The 16,112-nt window shown below is 38.5% G+C and overlaps 1 protein-coding gene across 2 annotated transcripts in view; it reads left to right on the plus strand.

Annotated features, from left to right (window-relative positions):
* The window catches only part of LOC115727690 (serine/threonine-protein kinase rio1-like), a 110,715-nt gene that overhangs the window by 84,260 nt on the left and 10,343 nt on the right, over nucleotides 1-16,112 (plus strand). Inside the window, exon 1 of one of the 2 annotated variants that reach the window (XM_048276123.1) lies at nucleotides 913-917. The exons of the other annotated variant lie outside the window; for it this stretch is intronic. The gene's annotated coding sequence lies outside the window, so the exon portion shown is untranslated. Of the gene's footprint in view, nucleotides 1-912; nucleotides 918-16,112 lie in introns of those variants that run through there. 2 annotated transcript variants of the gene reach the window in all.

A 16,112-nucleotide genomic window follows, 5' to 3' on the forward strand; every position in this document is an offset into this window, starting at 1 on the left:
GGGAGAGAGAGAGAGAGGGGCACAATGAGTCTTAGGGGCGAAGCTAATGCTTTGAAGGCGAGAGAGAGGGCGGAGAGCGAGTCTCGAGGGTGAGAGAGAGACTCGCTCCGGACTCGCTCCCCCCTGCTTCAGAGCTTTCGTTCCCCCCTCTCTCACCTTCAAAGCTTCGGTTTTGCCCTCAAGACTCATTCTGCCTCTCTCTCTCGTGCTCTTTCTACCCTTTAGACTTGTTCCTCTCTCTATCTCCTTTGGACTCGCGATGCATCTCTCTTCGATAACCGACGGCTATATATAGGATACTCTCTCCTTTTCACCCTTCACATTTCACACTAGGATTTCTCTATATCTCTTATTATATCTCACTTCCAATTTTTATTTTTCGTAATTGCAATGGCCAAGCAAGAAGGGGAGTACTCACGCCTTCTGATACATACTGAAGAATAAATAACTTCGAGGGAGAGGTTTCGGTAGTGGAGGTATTGATTTTTTATATACTATATTCGACATCCATCGACTATTTATTACTTTGCTCCTCAATCGGACTCCTCAATCAGAACTCAACGAGAATTCACATCCACAGAAAAATTTGCGCCCAAAGAATTCTCACCCAAATATTTTCTTACTAAAACGCTGTCTGCTAGTACCGTACTAGCAAAGGAAAAAACAATTTGTTCGTGATTACATTAGAAGCATACAGTTTTGTGATGCCATCTTCCTAAAATTATAACAAAAGATTTTACAATAACTAGTGTCTGATCTACAAGGGGTCTTACCACTAAAAAGATTTAGTGAACTCACTTGAAAATAGGGATGAGCATAGTATCGAGTAGAACCTAGAACCGGACCAATGTGGAACATGTCCGGCTCTAAATTTCAAGGTATACATAATAAGTTTCAGATTCCAAAAATGAGGAACCTGTTCTAACCAGTAAGTCTCGGGTCTTAGGTAGGTAGAACTTGAAATCTGAAATCTTTAACAAGTTTTTGTGTTTTTCTTGGTATATGTCTTCACGAGATCTTGCGATATTTCGAGGTATCCCATGATAAATCATTAATCTAAAATCACTAGTTTGAGCTTTCATTTTTTAAGATATTTATAATTGAGACTTTTGCTTTATTAGTGTTTTATATTTACTTATGTGTCTAAATACAAATTATGGTGAGTGGATTGGAATAGCAAGTGGTCATCTTTAAAGGTGATAATTCACTCCCTTCATTAAATTAAGAACACATGTAGAATCTTGGTAGACCTTGGAATCAACCCTATAACTTGTGACCGGGTAGGTCTCGGGTGCCGGGGCATGGAGGACGGGTTTCAAGTTTCAAAAAAAGAAGAATCCGAAGGGTAGGTTTTAGGTTCTAAGTGCAATGTGTAAAGAACCTAGAATCGCTCACCACTAACTATGAAGCCAATTGCATTGGCTGTAAAATATATTATTAACAGTGTCATTAGAGATGCATTGTAATATCGTCTTCTTATTTCACTAGGACAATAGACTGTGGGGCCAAAAAAAAAGGGTTGAAAAGTATTAAAAAGCCAAAGTCCCTAAAAAAACAATTTTAGGTCCACTCCTAAATTTATCCCACACATATTTTTGTCTAGAAAACCCCTTCAATTTTAAGTCCATCCCCGAAACTGCTCCAAATTTTTTTTATCTAAAAAAAAACCTCATAGTTTGGGTCTAATCCTAAATATACCACGAACCTTTTTTGCCTAAAAATATCACAAACTCTCTATCGATTCTTACATTTGCCCTGTGGTCCCCTCCCAACTTTACGTGGTACTTTCACATCAATTAAAAATTCCACATGAGGCATAGATAAGAGTGATCAGTTCTCGATCCGGTTTGGTCCCACTCAAGGGGAACCGAACTGGAGGGTTCGGTTCTCAATTTTTGGAATTGGGGACTGGATGGTCCAACAGAACCGGTTGAGATCAGACAAATTCACATCTTCAGTTCGTCAAATCTTGATAGAGCAAAGCACAAAATCCTGATGGATTCATATACAGGTAGGACTTGCGGCAACTAAACGCAAGCAGAGAAGAAAAGCCTTATGGTTGAAGACTTGAAGTCGTAGATTAATATCGCGAGGATAAAAGAATTGGGCAGCAGAGGGACAGAAAGGAGAAAAAAAATTCCTTTCTGAGACAAAGCTTCAAACTTTGCAGAACCAATGACGTTTCACCCAGAAAAATATCTGTGGCTAGAAAGTTTTTCTCCCTCGTGAATAATATAGAGAGGTCAAAAGAGGCGGAGGAGTTGAAACTTCAGAACTCAGCTCAAGTGAAAAGGGAGAGAGCAACAGAGAACCCTGGTTTTTCGAAATTTCTTAGGGGCAACAAAGGTGATTCTCTACCCCGCTTGCTGCTCAAAAATTACCTGGGGAAGTCGACGCTAACCGAACCCAATTTCTCCATAATAATCCCCACCATGTCTCTCTTTGGTCTTTGGAAAACTCGAGCAAGGAGGGAGCGAGAGAGTGGTACAATGAAAATTTTAAGGGGCCTAAAAATGGTGGACACTAGATAGCTAACTGGGCTCTTGTTGCGACTAGAACTCTGATATTTTTCTACTTGAAATTGTGGGAGATCAGCAACTGAGGTCAGTGATGATGAGCAAAAAGCCAAAGATAATTATGTTGAAAAAATAAAATACTTTTATTGTTTAAAATCTATTATTTATGATCGCGCAAATTTTATGGTTTGATTTGTGCATGCGTACCAGTCCAACTTGATGAGCGGTGAAAATGAGGAAACGTGGTCTTCGACTCTTTGTCCTCTGCAGATCTGCTAGCTAATTGGATTTGGTGGTCGAATAGGGAAACAAAGATCTGTATGACAAATGGCACGCGTTTTACGTGGATTATTCAGGAAATTCTTGCACCCCATAAAATTGTCTCATTTGAAACGTGTTCTGCAAAAATAGAACGCGGTTCACCAGGCATCCTAAAAGTTTGGGAAAATTATGAAAAGTTTTAAATTGATTATTTGGATACTAATTCTCAAAGCTGGCTACTTAGAATGTAAGTCTCAAACCCTTTTCGACAATTTGTCAATTTAATCATTTCCGGCCAATTTTATCTGAAAATTGCTAATATGGCTCGTTTGTTTCACAATGAAAATATTTTCTCTTTTAATTTTTGATGTTTGGTGGGGCTAGGTCACCTACAAGGTCAATTGAAGGGAATATTTTGCTAGTCAATTATTTAGAAAATATCCTTTTAGCAATATCGAAAAAACAAATTTTTAGTTTTGGATTGCCAGATGGAAAGCGAGGCGAAATCATTTTCGAATCTAGTGAGCCTCTCTCGTGAGCCCTCCCTCACTGCATTCACAGCCTTCTGCAAAGTTTCCTGGCCTGTGGCGACTCAAACTTGGATCGTGCTGGGGCCCTTTCTGGATTAAGCTCGCAAGGACCCATTTATGTTAACCCCGTGATCATACTCAATAGCCAAACCCTTCCTCTCCCCTGCTCGGCCCCTCCCTCATATAAAGGTCGTGATTTCGATCCATCCAGGCCTCTGATCAGCACAAAAGCCCTCAGATCTACCCTTCAAAGCCCCTTAAGATCAGGGCGTCAGCCGTGCCAAAATGTGCCTGTCAAGCGTCTTCGACCGCCCCATCGCCATCGTCCGAGCCAGAGATCAGTGGAACTCAGTGAGCACCAGAGGCGAGGTTTGAGGCAATCGAACCTTCTCTCCTTGAACCACTCTTACCCAGGGCGTGAGTCAAGCAGCTCGATCCCAGACAAGGAGCTGCCATCATTGCCAGATCAGTGAAGCCCTCGGATTCTAGGCACCTGTGAAATCTGCTCCTTCCTCGAGGGCAACAAGAATAGCGAGTTCTGCCTACCCCTCACCTCCTTCCACTGAAAGCAGGGCATCTGCACTTCCAGCATCGACATCCCTTCTCGCACGTGCACCATATCTGGCATTGAGCGCGAGACCATCAACACCCAGCTCTTCGCCCACTACAACCGAATGTAATTACCAAGAATAGTTGTGCATACACATTACTGGTTGCTGTTTAGTTTTTTTCTTTACAAGTGAAAGCCGATCATCTCTTAATTTTATGAGTTAAAATGACATTTTAAGCAGATAAAATTTTGAGTTTGACTAATGAGATATCTTCATTAAATTCCAAACTAAGATAGAAGGCCAGCTGAAGTTTAGAAGTAAGTATCAACTGTATTTCGTTTTGTACATCTAATCAAACGCTTTAATGGTGGTGCATGCCATTCTTGAAACTAGTTAGAAGGATGCCACATGCAATTCCAAACAAGAAAACAAGCAAATCAAGTAAAGTATGATCGTTTTATTAAGTAAAAGTATATATGCCTAATAATACATTTCCATTCGTTTCGCGAAAAACAACTTCTCAAAAAAAAGTTTTTTGGATTTTTCGGTTTTTGGAGGAGGAAAATAAGCTAGTCGCGGAAAACATTTCGCCTTGTGAAAAAAAAAACTCCTTTAAAAGTGAGGAAAATAAAAAATATATATATTTTCCTCCTCTTTTCTTCCTCCTCTCTTTCACATTTTCTTTCTTTTAATTATTTTGTTACTTTCTTTTCGTTTTTTATTTATTTTTTATAATTTTCGAAGATAAATTGTTTTTAATTACTTTCTTTGATTTATTTTCTCTTCTTTTTTTCCTTTTTCTTTTTCTTTTTTATTCTTTTTCTGTTTTTTTCTTTTCCATCTTCCTTGCTTCTCCACTCGCCATTTATTTCTCCAACGACCACGGATCTCAGCGATGGCCGGTATTTTGGCGATCAACCATGACGTGGGCCGTCGAGCTCGTGGCTCGGCACGTCACTACAATCTCAGGCTCACCCCGAAGCCAAAGAGCTTGGGCCGGCGAGCTCGTGGCTCGGCACATCACGGTGAGCTCGAGCCTTGCTCCATCACAGACCATCTCATTAGTTAATTCGACCCGCAGGCCCAATGAAAATCAGCATCGGCAATATCAGTAGTCGTCATTGCTCTGTCACATATTCTAAACTAAAACTGAAAAATCCATCATATGACAACAGAAGAAACAGAATACTACTTTGTTCTTCTACTCAATAAGGCTGCGTTTGGCAGTCCAATGGTCAAATGTCTCCATGACAAGATTTTGCAAGAGGTCTTGGATTAGCATCCATCTGGGAAATTTCATCCATAGGGACACATGAATGCACGGCCGCCTCAGGCAAGCCTTAGATAGCCAAGACCGGTTGGCTCGGGGGAAAAAAGAAAAAAAAATTCAAAAACTAAATTATTTTTTAAAAAATTCTTTAAAAACCTTTTTTTTGTCAAAAAAATAAAATTTTTATTAAAACTTTGTGAGCCATTTAGTCCAATCGAGCTTTGGCCAATTTTGCAGCCTTCGGCATGAACATCGATTCCTGCGATGGCCGTAGCGTAAACGGATTTTAAATATTTTTGATATTTTAAATAATTTTAAAATAATTTTGAAAAAAAAACCAAAAATGCTTAAAAATTATTTAAAAAAATAAAAAAGATTAAAAAGACAGATACTTAAAAATTTTGAAGTTTTTTAAAAAATAAAAAATGAAAATACAAAAAAATTTCTTAAAATGAGTCCATAGTTAAGGAAATTGGCCAAATCCAAGTTTTTTCATACTAAATAGACTTTTGAAAATATTTTATGTGCCTTTTTCACATTTTAGCCAATTACAATTTTCAAATTTTTTAAAAATTAAAATGAAAAGACAAAAATTTATCAAAAGACATTATTTCTTCCCGAAAAATATTTTTCGAAAATCTCACATTTTTCGTGAAATAAATGGAGCCTTAGAATGAGTAACTAGACATTTAGGATTATCAATTGCTTCACGCTCGAAAATGGATTTTATGAAGAAATGAAAGGGGCCTCAGAGTATGTTTAGCTGGTTGGTTTTTGAATGGATTGTAGTTTTTATTTCTTGGAGCTAATAATAGTCCTCCAATTGAAAATTTAGGTGAGAATTTACTTCACTGTGCCCATTCTATAATGTTTAAAGGTTTGAAAAAAATGGTGAATACCATAAAAAAATTCCAAGCTAGTACACATGTGACAAATTTATTTCAAATTAATTTTTTCATTACCAGAAACTCCAAACCGATACACATCTAATAAAGTTTCCCTTTGTCAATTTTCATTAAATTAGATCAATACCAAGAAAAGTACTAAATTGGTACACTAGGACAAATGGATGGTAAATATCCAACAAAAGGACACTAGAAGTGCTAATATTTGTGTACGGCACTCACTTTAGTGCCAATATTTTTTTTTAATCACTTAAGTGTCAACTTTTTTTAAAAAACATTTATTTTAGTGCCAAGTCCAGCGTGGCTCACCGAAAATCATGTGTGATGCATACGTGGCTCGCTAGAAATCCCTGTCGGCATTAAAAAAAAAGCCAAAAACTAATTAAAAAATTCCACATAATCAGCTAAAAACTGAAAAAAAAAAAAAAAGTTAAAAACTAACTAAATAACAAAAAAAAAAAAAAAAATCAAGATTTGTAGTGGCGAGGGTTGTGCAAGCCCTCGTCACCGCCGCCCCAACGTTGGCGGCAATGGCAAGCGATAGATGGGAGCTAGTCGGCCGGGTCGATGACCCCTGGCCACTAGACAACAGGGCGGGGGTCACCTCATCGAGGGCTAGCGAGGGCTATTGGGATAACAGGGCACGGGTCACCTTGCCGAGCACTGGCCGGGGCTAGCAGCCCTAGCCCGGATATGGAGGTGGATCGTGACCCTCACCCAAATCGGCGAGGGTCGTCAACCCCCACCCGGGCCGATCGTGGGCCGCCAATGGTGGCCGACCCATGCCGGTGGAGGCCCGCGGCCAAGCTTGGGAGAGGGTCGACCCTCGCCGGTGGAGGCCCTTGCCTAAGCCTAGTCACCGACCCCCAATCGACAAGTCCCCACCCGTGCTCGGCCATTGCCAATGATGGTTCACAATGGCGTCGAGGGTTCCAAGCCTACTGTTCTGCAAACTTCTGCAATTTTTTTTTTAGTTTTTGGTTTAATTTTAATATTTTTAAAAAAAATTAACTATTTTTTAAGTTGAACATTCCACATGGAATTTTTTTTAAAAAAAATTAACATGTAATATTAAAAATTAATTAAAAAAATGTCACTTGTACGGTTTGGTTGGAATCGACACTTAAGTGATCATTTTTTGCCGAAATTGACATTTAAGTGATCATTTTTTTTTCCAATTTGGCACTTAACTAAACCGATGAAAAAAATTAGCATTAAAGTGAGTATCGTACACAAATATTAGCATTATTGATGTCCTTTTGCCGAAAATATCCCAAATAATACACCCGTCTACCACCACATGTCATCTAAGTCAACAATTTGGCGAAAATCAATGGAGGGTAAATTTGTCACGGCATTATTATTTTGGGATTGTTGGTCATTAAAAAATTGATTTGAGAAAAATTTCTTATATGGGTATTAATTTGAAATCTTTTGTGAGATTAAAAAAAAATTGTAGTTGTTATTCGAGTAACAAACAAAAGATTTATTCCGCGCGACTAGGATGCCATAACAGAATCGTCTCTTCTCTTATTTATTTATCATATCTTCCTCGTGCTTTTCAGAATGCCGATCTCCAGCTTCTTCCATGGCGTAGCTCTCCTCGTTGCATCTTCGCTTCGCAGTTCCAGCCTCGGTCCGTCACCGATATGGTTAATTTCAGTCCAATTTTCTTCATCGAGTGATTCTATCTCTGGAGTGCTTTTCTTTTCTCTTTTTCATCGCCAAGCGTCATTGTTGCCAGATCGTCGGAGTCCTTCATTGGTCTCCATTAACAGAGGTTGAGTCTCGGCGCTAAGAAGATGTCCGATGAAATGCCTTAGAGAGAAGCAGACTAAGTTCATTTATTTTCATCGATCCACGCCTACCAGGTCGTGCCTTCTCTTATCTGACTCCAGGATCGATTTCAAAAATTCTTTCTACATTTCCTAATTGCCTTTGCTCTGTTTTGTTCTGCTTCCGCCTGTGATGCTTTGGATCGCTATCTTGAGTAGTGGATGCGTCGCTGTGCTACAAACTCGACGAATAGAGCGATTTTCAGCTACTGGGTGCAGCCACACCATCATAATGAGAGATTCTCGGGTCGCTTCATCGAACACGAGTCCGATTCGATGTCATCGGACTTGAATGCTGCTCTGCGTTCGTCAGGTTACTTTGTTCCTTTTAAACTGTGGAGTATGTTTTCATTCAGTCTAGAATTGTCTCTTGCTGTCTGCTTTGTTTCTTTTTTTTTCTGTTCCAGTTTGGTCCATCTTTTCAAGTCACTTCGGCCATTGAGTATTCCATGCTTAGAAGCGGAGGAGGATGGATGTTTGCGGACGTCATTTACGATGGACTACTCATTATAGCAGATGATTCATAACCCGGTAAAACGGACAGCAAATTGACAAATTGTAGTTGATACTGAAGACCGTCGTCATTTAAGGTAAAACAAAGGTAGGTGGAAATTCTCTATAGTGTTGCTGATTTTAACCGGTAGATATTCACAAATTGTAGTGTCAATGACAAGCTTTGGAATTCATCTGAGTCGCTCTTCTTGACAAGATATCTCAGACTATAAAATTGATTGATCAAAAACCGTTTGAGCACTTGCGTCAATGCCATCCAGATTTTGAGACATTCATATTGGCGAAACTCTTCAATTGATGCATAATCCAGATTTGGATTTCTTTGCATGACCTGGTTTGACTATTTCTACGTTTTCCCGTGATGAGATGTTTATCTAGCAGTGGCTTTCCAAATATTTTAGCGTAGTCTTGTCTTCACAGACGAAAGGCGGCCTTATATGTTGTGTTCTTGATTGGTTGGTCAGGGCCAAACTTGAAATCCGAAGTGTTCTCATGATTACGGGAATTCAATATGTTTGTTTCTTTAAAAGGGTGCTTCATAATGACAAATTTTGTTGCTGATGACACGGTAATCAAGTAGTAAAACATGGGCATACATTCAAAATTTGGGTTTGATTTTTCTTTTCTCTCTCTCCGCGGAGATTTGTTGTTTGTGGACATGGTATGTGATCCATTGCTTTAACCATTGTCTAGTTATGTTGGAGTATGACGGTTTCTCTCCCTGCACATTCAAAATACAAGTCTTTGATGGGTTGGTGGTAGCCTACTATTCTATTCTCGGTATCATTGTCTATTCATGCATATTTTTTTAGTTTCATTTTAGTGATAGGTTCTTAGGGCAACTTGAACTTTAAATAAGTTCATCTAAAGACATGAATATATGTATGCATAAAATGTGGAAAGGATAAAAATCTCATTCCGTTAGTGTTAGATAAACATTTAGGAATTAGTCCACATGGATGTTTTTCCTCCACGATAGATTTCATTAGTTGCAGATTTCTCTGTAGAATGAGAAGTGAATGTTCGATTCGATTCGATTTAGCTCGCAAGGATTGCTGTCTCGGAGCTTCATAATGAGTACTCTTTGCCCGGCATCATATATGGTTAGTTTTTCGCACTTTATTTCTTAGTCGCCCATTTATTACGGCTGTCGATGTGTTTGTTTTCATTCCTTTATGGCTTTTCTTTGATTGTGTTTATGTTCTTTTTGCCTAGTTGGTTGGTTAGGTCATACGCCAAGATCATAATAAACACAATAAGTGGACACTTAGCGGAAGTGGTGTATACTTCCATACGTCACTTGATTTCCAGCAATCTCGATAGGCAGCAATCCCATTAGGTTAGTGGCAGGTTAATAGCGTTCCTTATATAGGGTTCTTGTATGGTAATTGAATTGAAATTAAAATCCCAACATGGTGCGAGATAAGAGTTTGGGAGAACCCGGTTCGTTTGCTCAACTCGACATTTACCTCTAAACTCGACCTTTTCTTCGATGGACAAGAGGGTCGCAACAACCACTCTGCTTTTTTTTTTTTTCCTTTCGGGTCTGGTTGGTATACAAATAACACTCCCTAATTGGAAAACGAACATGCAGCCAATGGAATATACGAGAAAGAACAGAATACCTTACTAAACATGCATGTCACACACAGAAGTCAAATGAAGTGATGGTAAAAAGTAAGCGCAAGGATAAATTTTAACTGACGAAACTGTTTAAACATTCTCCAAACTGGTGCTGCGCACTTAGTATCAATTTGTGCCTGGTCTCAACATAGCTTTTCAAGATTTTGATTTCGGAATCTTTCTTCTCCTCCTTTGTTGAGGCTAGTTTTATTTCTTTCTCCAAATGACTATCTCATTCTTAAGACCTGAGGTTTAGCAAAACCTGAAGAAAAAGTGAGGGAGCTGAAACTCATATTGCTGGTCTTGAGAATGAAAAAGTCAAAACAGAGGAAAATATCGAAAAGACTATCGAGAGGATATTTGGAGAATAATTAAGACTAGCTAGCAGAGGAGAAGAAAAAAATTGGTACCCTAGTTATCCAAAAGCTTTAGCATAATGCCAGATTTCAGATTGTGTCACTCCCACGGAGATCTTGCCGCCTCAATATTTCTTTATTGGAAAAAAATGTGCCTAGTTAGATAGGATCTTTTCAATTGCAGAGTGCAGAGATATCGTGCATTCTATTGCTTTCCTTGCTCTCTCTATCTCCCTCGGGTATGCGAAAGCCTTCTTCCTTTTCGTTTTTCATTTTTTCGACGCTCATGTGGTGCCCATGTTGTTTAAGTTTACATTAGCGGTCTGTATTTTGCTCATTAATTGGTAACAGATTTTCGGCTGGGTAAGGATGGAACCGAGTGGTAGGAAGAGGCGTGTGGATCAAATAACAGATAATGGTGATAGCGAGAGGGTTTACAGATTCATGATTTTGTTGCCTAATGGGACTAGCATTGGAATCACGCTTAGGGAGCCTGACTCCTCAATGCCCATCAGAGACTTGGTCCTTAGGATGGTCATGCCCAATCACAACCTATCGAAGTTGAAACATCTCATTGCATGAGAGAGCGAAAACGCTCGGATGTAATTAATTTTTCATAAGGATATTGAATAGTTACGGGTAAACAATTTGCGTGGGATAAGGTAATCATGAACCCACGACCAATTACCTCTTTGTTTGTTGACCGTAATTCATGAACCCAATTACCATAGGGAACATATCGTAAAGATCTATGAATAATTTTATGTTTCTGTTGTATGTGAAAAATGCAAATGGTGAGCAGATAAAAAGAAGAATCATATCGGACCACTTTAGGCCTAATAAGTCCCACTTACTCAATTGACATGTGAGTGTGAGAGCTTTTATTGTGCATATATACTTTTATGGTTGAGCTTATTTTACTGCTTGTTTGTATTTTTCTTTTTACAAACAAAAACAAAATAATAACCTCAAAAGTGTTAGTTTTGTCGCCGGAGCCATATTAGCTTTTATGGCTGTACTTATTTTAGTATTTTTATTTTTACAATTAGGATGGCCCCGGCAACGAAACTGACACTTTTGAGGTTAGTATTTTGTTTTTTGTTTGTAAAAAGAAAAATACAAACAAATGGTAAAATAAGTACAGCCATAAAAGTATATGTGCACAATAAAAGCTCTTACACTCACATGTCAGTAAGTAGCACTTAGTAGGCCTAAAGTGGTCGAAGATGATTCTTCTTTCTATTCGCTTGCCATTTGCTTTTTTCACATACAACTAATCGCTTTCCCATGCGTTGAGACGTTTCAACTTCAATGGGTTCTGATTGGGCATGACCATCCTGAGGACCAAGTCTCTAAAGCATTGAGGAGTCGGACTCCCTAAGCGTGATTCCAATGCTAGTCCCATTAGGCAACAAAATCGTAAATCTGTAAACTCTCTCGCTATCACCATTATCAATTATTTGATCAACACGCCTCTTCCTATTGCTCAGTTCCATCTTTACCTGGCCCAAAATCTGTTACCAATTAACCAGCAAAATACAAACTGCGGATGTAAACTTTAACAACACGGTCACCACAGGAGCGTTGAAAAAATGTAAAACAAAAAGGAAAAGGAAGAAGGCGAAAGCGTACCCGATGGAGATAGAGAGAGCAAGGAAAGCAACAGAATGCACGATATCTCTGCACTCTGCAATTGAACAGGTCCTATCTAACTAGGCACCTTTTTGTTACAATAAAGAAAATATTGAGGTAGCGAGATCTCTGTGGAAGTGACATAACCTTAAATCTGGCATTATGCTTAGAGAAAAGCTTTTGGATATTGCATTTGTATATACATGAGTAGCTATGTGACATTGACTTGTTTGCATCAAATCGAGTTACGCTAGCCCAAACCAAAGCCATTATCGGAATAGGTCTAAGCATTTGTCCTGGTACTAGCAAAAAAAAAAAAATAATGTTTGTGATAACATTAAAAGCGGAAAAGTACAAAAAAAAAATCCTAAACTTATTATATTGATACCAATTCATTCCTAAACCTTTAAATTGGATCAATTTAATTCTAAACCTTATTGCACTAGTGCCAATTCGGTCATCCGGCTAATTTTGGTAGGTAATCACCGATGTGGACGCCGACAAGGCCACCTAAGACGGTTGTCGCTAACATGAACATTATTTAATAATATTTTTTAAACAAATAATTTCTAATTACTTTTTCTTTTTTTTAAAAAAACTTAGGGTTTTTGGTGGCGAGCCGATCGCTAGCAAGGGTCGCCTCACCTAGGGCCATCATGGTCTCATTAGCCGTGTGCTAGGTCGTTGCCTAAAGTCAGCGATGCTATGATAGCCCTAGGCGAGGTAGCCCTAGCCCAAATCGAGCGAGGGTCATAACCCTTGCCTAGGGCGGGGAGGCCCTTGGCGACTGCTGGCGAGGGCTAGCCGACCCTCACCTAGGGGCCAGCAAGGGTTGATGACAATCCTCACCGGCTAAACCCTAATTTTAGAAGAAAAAAGGAAAAAAATAGTCAAAAAATATTTTTTGAAAATATATTATTGAATAGTATCAACGTCAATGTCGACCGTCCTACATGGCCTCGCCGATGGCCACATCAACGAATTCCGATTAAAATTGACTGGATAGGCTGAATTGGTACCAATGCAAAATGTTTTATGACTAAATTGGTCCAATTGAGATATTTTATGACTAAATTGATACCAATACAATAAATTTTGGACTTTTTTAGTACTTTTTTCCATTAAAATATTTAGTTTCATGATGCCATCTTCCTAAAACTATCATTGAAGGCTTCGACAATAACTGTGGATCGAGACAAGGCCAAAAGGCCCGCTTGCTAGTCGTGTTGGGCCGGCCCACTCAACCCCATGAGAACTAAATCCATTGTGGCCCACACCCTTGGGCCGAAAAAAAAAAAAGGTCCATCAGCCCTAAAGGGCCGGGCCGGCTCCAAGCGGTAGGCATGGCCACGAGCCATGAACCGCCGATTTCGGTTCATGAACCGACGGTTCCGGTTTGTGGCAACAATAGAACCAAAACCGGCCCTTGAAGGGGCTGTTCCGATTCGGAGCTAGCGGCTCCGAACCAATTCAAGGCCCGGTTCCAATTCCGATTCCAAATTCAAATTTTAATTTTAAATAATAAATTATGAAATAAAAAATAAAAAATTATCAATTATAAATAAATTACGGCTCTTTCCCCAATTCCTCCTTTTTTTTTTTGGGACCGGCTCGGAACCGCCGATTCCTAATTTTTTAAAATCGAAACCGGCCCGTGAGGGACTGGACCGATTCGGTTCGGAATCGCCGATCCCGATCAACCGGCCTGTTCCGATTCTTCCACGGGCCGGTTCCGAGCCGGTTCTGGGCCCAAACCCACCCGTGGCTATGTCTACTGAGCGGCCTCGCGCGGTTTGATTCATTTGAACCGACTCCTTTTTCTTTTTTTTTTAATTATTTCTCCATGATTTAACTCGGACCAACCACAACTCCCCTATATAAGTCAGCTTTCCAATCCATTTCATCCATTTTTTATTTTTTGAGAACTATTGAAGTGGGTTGCTACACAAAGGCCTCTAGATTTGAAAAAAAGAGAGGTTTAAGTTGTCATGTTATAGTAATTAGGGTTGAAATTTATTTAGAATTTCGATAAAGGCTTGAGTAAAGATTTGAAAATGATTTGAAGATAAATAATCCATCGAGAGTATGCAACACCGACATTCTCCAACACGTTCCGATATGCTATGAATAGCGTATCGGATTTTCGACTAGTGGTCAACTCTTCTAATACGAGTGGGTCAATTTTGGAAATTTTCAATTTTTTGGGATAAAATTGTAAATTTATAGAAACCTAATATTCTAAAAAAACTCCACCAACAAATGGTGGATTATTAGAATGGAATGTAATTGAATTTGTCCATTCAAAACAATAAATGATACTAACAAATGAATGATTGATGTCTTTAGTGAAAATTTATTCTAGGCTCTATTTTATTCTTATTTGTTTGTGAATTTGAATCAAATTAACTTGATTTAAATAATCACAAAAATGATAATTATATATATATGAACATATATATTTAATATACAACATGCCCCAACATTTCGAAATTCTCTATTTTTTAGAAATGACATGTCGGAATGTTGGTTGGTGCTATTTAGGACTTATAATACTAAGGCTCTATTTGTTTTGCTAAAAATGTGGCATTTCTGAAAAAATATTTTCTAGAAAGTCTTTTTTTAAGAAAATGACGATATTTTTTTATATTTGGCTTAAATATGAAAAAGACCCGGAAAATATTTTTTTGTCATTCGGTATGGAAAATCATCCTCTATGCACCCCTTTCAATATTTTTTTATTTTTTTAAAATTCGAAATTTTTTAATTATTTGTCTTTATCTTTTATCTTTTTACTCTATTTTTTTATTTTTTTCTTGTTCTTCTGTTTTAGCCAAGCATTGCAGGATTTGGCAAGGCACGATTCAGGCGAGCAGCTATGGCTCGTCGTCTCGCCATCACCATGATAAACGAGCAATAGAGAAAGAAAGGAAAAATAAAAAATAAAAAAATTGAACAAATTTGGAATTATTTTCAAAATTAATAAAATAAAAAAAATGTGAAGGAGTTGAGGGTTCATTGACGGTGGAAAATGTTTTTTCCACTTCTGAAGAAGCTTTTTTCATGGATAGAAAATGTTTTCCTTTATTGGCTTGTTTCCTGCGAATCAAACTTTGAGAAAATCTTTCATGAAACAAAAAAAGCCTAGAACCATGTTCAACACCGTACCCTTTGATAAGTGAAGGAACTTGAATGACTTTTGGGTTTAAAGGATCAAATGACTTTAAAATAATCGTGTGCTTAACGTAACAACAAGGTAAGGTTGACCACATTCGGAATATGTTTATGGTAGCCTTCTCTTTTCCCAAAATCAACAGTACTGATTGCAAATGACAAGTAACAAAATTCATAACAAAAACATAATGATTAAGGGAGCTTCAAAAAGCAAACTAAATATAGGAAAACACCGTATCCTCGAACAACTGAACAATCTCTTGAAAATGGCCGAAACCTTGCGGTAGCAGTTAGGACGACACCAAAGCAAGCACTAGCAAGCACATATTGACAACCAGCCACATGGGTAGGCACAAGCTCGTTCGAAGAAGCAACTAGGAGTGGAGAGTCCCAAAAACGAAGTACAAGCCAGCCACATTTATATCAAGTTTGGGCGTGCGGGTCCAGTCACTTTGATTGGCACTCCAAGATAGATGACTTGACAAAATGACTTTGCAAATGACGTAAAACTGCAAAACCCCGATCGAGTCAAAACTTTCATGTTGTTATTGCTACTGTGATTGATGGTTGTCCCCGGGTTAAATCAAGAAGAAATTAATTAGAAAAAAATATATTTGAAAGAGAAAAGAAACTGGGTGCTTCATTGCGCTCTTAGCAGAGCTCTGAAAAACATACTCCCGTGAAAGAATTATGTACATTTCAAAAGCTGATGTTTGAGTCGGCATGCTACGGAGAAGGGGGAGCATGCCTAGGGTTCCTCCACTCGCTTGAACGTTTTCTAATTTGTGTAGCTTTCGATCGGTGGACGAGCGAGCGAAGTAAAGCGACGTGCTTGCCAAGCCTAATTATGTTAATTTATGTATAAGCGATAAATGTTGTATGCAAATTAACGCTTCTAATTCGTTTGGGAGATATTTAGACAGAATTTGATAATATAAATTAGTACGTG

The sequence above is a fragment of the Rhodamnia argentea genome, chromosome 3 (assembly GCF_020921035.1).
Source record: "Rhodamnia argentea isolate NSW1041297 chromosome 3, ASM2092103v1, whole genome shotgun sequence".
Lineage (NCBI taxonomy): Eukaryota > Viridiplantae > Streptophyta > Magnoliopsida > Myrtales > Myrtaceae > Rhodamnia > Rhodamnia argentea.